Source organism: Chenopodium album, chromosome 7 (genome assembly GCF_948465745.1).
Source record: "Chenopodium album chromosome 7, dcCheAlbu1.1, whole genome shotgun sequence".
In the NCBI taxonomy this organism is placed as follows: Eukaryota; Viridiplantae; Streptophyta; class Magnoliopsida; order Caryophyllales; family Amaranthaceae; genus Chenopodium; species Chenopodium album.
In genome coordinates, this window is record NC_137840.1 from 21873115 (window position 1) to 21877100 (window position 3986).

Sequence of the window (3986 nt, forward strand, 5' to 3'; positions counted from 1 at the left end):
GACAATAATAGGGTATTTTCCCTCCTTATTAAGAAAAGCATATTTCAAAGAAGGGGGAAGGGGATTGAGTTCTACCTTGGGAGGAGGCTTAGAACTCTCCTCTAATTTCTCCTCCTTGGACTCAAGCTCGATCTCAACTTGTTGTTCAACCTCCTCCTTTGAGGATTCCTTCATTGCCATGACAAACTCTTTAGCCTCTTGAGAGTGGAACTCTTCTTTGCATGTAAGAGCTTCTATCATTGGATCTTGAGGCCTCATCACAACCCTCCCCAAGCGATCTAGCTCCTCATTCACAACATTAACTCTATAACATTTTTCAACCATGGGGGTCTTGAGCAACTTAGAAAACTCAAAGACAATCTTCTCATCGGCCACCTCACATGTGATGGTGTTGTTCTTGTAATTGATGACCGCCCCCAAAGTTTTAAGAGCATCACGTCCCAAAATCAAAGGAGTGTTAACATCTTCCTCCATATCCATCACTACAAAGTCACAAGGCACGTAGATGTGTCCCACTTGAACTGGAACATCCTCAAGCTCTCCACAAGGTAATTTCACCGACCGATCGGACAATTGAATTGTCTTCCGTGTAGGGATCATCTCATATTGAGTTTTTGAGCAATGAATAGAGGGATTAAACTAATACTTGCTCCAAGATCGGCTAAGGCGCCCTTAGCTTCCATGTTCCCAATTTTCATTGGCAAAGTGAAACTTCCCGGGCCTTTTTCCTTCTTGGGCATCTTATGTTGGACAAGAGCACTCACTTGATGTGGAAGGGTGATAATCTCATCATTGAGCTTCCTCTTGTTGGTGAGAATATCTTTGAGGAACTTGGAGTAAGATGGCATTTGTGTCACAACTTCAAGAAAAGGGAGGTTGATATGCAAATTCTTCATGACACTAAGAAATTTTGCAAACTTGTCATTCAACTTCCTCTCCACAAGCCGACCAGGAAAAGGAATCGGTCCATCAAGATTCCTAGCCTCACTGGGAATTGAAGTTGTCTTCTCATTGTCAAGCTTCTTCTTCTCCGAACCTCCTTCTATCTCATCACCCTTTTCTTTCTTACCTCCCTTATTTTCATTCACACTCTCCTCTCCTCCCTTGTTTTCCTCAATATCCCCTTCATTTGGCCCTTCATAGGAAGTTCCCGACCTCAATGTGATCGCCTTGCATGTATCGGGTTTTGGGTTGTGAGATGGGTTAGGTTGTGGTTGTCCGGGTAGAGTAGATGGTGAATTGAAAGGAGTTCTCTCGGCCAATTGAGCTAGTTGTGAATCAACCATCTTGTTGTGAGATCTTATCTCTTGCATTTTTTTCCCAAAATATTGCATTTGCGCATGCATGGCTTGGAGGAGTTGAGTTTGAGTTAGCTCCGCTTGAGGTGCTTGTTCTTGATGATTTCTTTAAGGTGCTTGGGTTTGATTGTTGTATTGGTTGCTCCTTGGGTAGCTTCCTCTTGGGTTTTGGGGTTGAGATGGAGGTGGATTTTGATATTGAGGGTTGGAGTTGTAGGAAGGTTGAGCTTGTTGGTTCCATTGTTGAGGTTGAGGTACAAACCCGGGTGGTGGTTATCTTCAAGCTACTCCACCGCCGCTTCCTCTAAATCCCTCTTGCCTTGTGTTGTATGCCGCTACATGCTCGGGGCTTAAACCTCCACAATAAGATGTATCATGGTTCATTCCTCCACAATTTTTACAAGAGAAAGAGTTAACTTGAGAGGAGCTTGCTCCACCGCTTGAACTTGCATTCACACTCGTGTTCAACTTAGAAAGCCCTTTTGTTAGTTGATCAATTTGATGTTGTAATTGATCAACTTTATCCAATTCGTAAATACCACCTTTCTTTGGAGCATTTCTTCTTCGGCCCCCCCCAAGAGTAATTCTTTGCTACCTCTTTTATTGTGGCTTCAACTTGATTTTGAGGGATTTTGATTAATTGACCACCCGCCCCCGCATCCAAATTGGCTCTTGACATGGGCTCCAATCCGTCGTAGAAAAACAGCATGAGCAATCCTTGATTGTACTCATGGTGGGGACACGCTTGTACTAACTCTTTGAATCTCTCCCATGCTTCACCAAGACTTTCATTGGCATCTTGCTCAAATGATGCGATTTTCCTTCTCATTTTGGCGGTCTTCTCCTCGGAGATAAATCGCTTCAAGAACGCCTTTACCACCTTCCTCCATGTTGTGAGAATGTTAGGCTTTACTTGCTTTAGCCATTTCTTTGCTCGTCCGGTGAGAGATTGTCGGAAAAGGTGCATACGAATGTATTCTTGACTCACTTCATTGGTTTGCATCATTGCGCACAATTCAAGGAATCGGTCCAAATATTCAATAGGGTCCTCACTTGCACTTCCGGAAAATTGCTCCGATTGGACCATTCTAGTATATTGTGGATGGATTGAGAAGTTGGTTTCCGTGACGAGTAGCAAAATCCCTCCCGTGAGCTCATAATCCTCCGGATTTCCGAACTCACGAAAAAAAAAATCATTTTCTTGTCCCCCCATTGATCCGCTTGGTGAACTTGAAGAGTAAGTATCACTCTCACTATCAACTATATCACCAAAACCTCTTCCCTCGTCTTGATAAAGCCTACGGACTTGTTTCAAGGTTCGGTTGATTTCGTGGTCAATTTGATGTGAGGGTGCTCCTTCAGACCTCCTAAGCATTCACCAAAGCTAAGAAAATAATTAGCAATGATAAGGATGATAAAACAAATAAAACAAAAAGAAAAGAAAGTAAAATGACTCTAAAAAAAGCAATAATAGACGCTAAACAAGCCGTCTCCCCGGCAACGACGCCAAAATTTGATCAAGGGTTAGATAGGTCGTTAAGCTACTACCCTAATCAAATTAATCATTTATAATACCTAAACCTACACTAAACTAGTTAGTGGCTAGTAAAGGGTCGAACAACTAGGGAAGCACACTAATTCAACATCAATAATCACTAATGCAAGAGTGAAAAGGGGATTGTTTTTGTTGGTTTGTTGAGTAAGAACACTAAAACTACAAATAAACAAGAAAATGATGATAAAAATCAAGGGAAAATGACGCTAGGAATACGGGGGTGTCCAATATGAATAGAAAGAGGGGAACAATGGTGATTATCATGAAACACATGACAAAGAACACAAGATTCTACCTAAACAGTCCATTCTCATGCAATAGTCTAGGCAAATCAATGAAATAGGTCTACACTAATAAGGATCATTCTCATGCATCCTATTAGTTACAATCAAATCAAGAAAATTAAGAAGCACAATCCATAAAAACTCCACTTTAATAACTCATTCTCATGCAATCATTAAAATAATGATAATCTTAATCTAGTTCAAATCACTTTCATGCATTTAAACTAGAAAACATCAAATAGAGTGCAACAATAATCTCAAGCTATTATAAATCATGTCTTTCATCAATTTATGGCATAAGTTCAATCCAACCATCATCATTAATCCAATATCAACTCATATCTTCCACCCCCTTTCCTTAGCTAAGAGTTTAGCCTAGAGAAGGGACATTAAACATAATATCAAAACTAGAAATAAACTCAAGAAACTCAAACCAAAACATGATTTAAAATCAATGAAATCAATAACAACTAGATGAACTAATAAGATTAACAAGAATAAGCAACAATAAAACAAATAAATAATACTAAAGGGTAGGAGAAGAGATTACTAAAGAAAGGGTTAATGAAAGATGAAAACTTGGATTCTTGCTTGATTGATTGAAGATTAAAACTTGAGCAAAGTTGAATACAACAAAGGATGCTTAAATAACAATCTACTTTCTCTCTCTAGATTAGGCTAATATTCTATGGAATTAGTACTAAGTGTCCTCTATTACAAAGAGTCCCGTTTATATATATGTGGCTCCCCCTAAAAGAAAGAAACTTGGGAAACAAGGCGCAAGGAAATTAGAAACCCAGCGGTGCGCCCCCGCACACGACATATGCGCGCCCGCGCAGTAGAAGTGTG

The 3986-nt window shown here is 40.2% G+C and overlaps 1 non-coding gene across 1 annotated transcript; it reads left to right on the forward strand.

The window, feature by feature from the left end:
- The first annotated feature begins 2024 nt into the window (after nt 1–2024).
- On the forward strand, nt 2025–2130 carry LOC145641166 (small nucleolar RNA R71). Its single transcript, XR_014115231.1, has one exon. It is a non-coding gene; the product is annotated as a small nucleolar RNA R71 (small nucleolar RNA).
- The last annotated feature ends 1856 nt before the right edge of the window (nt 2131–3986 follow it).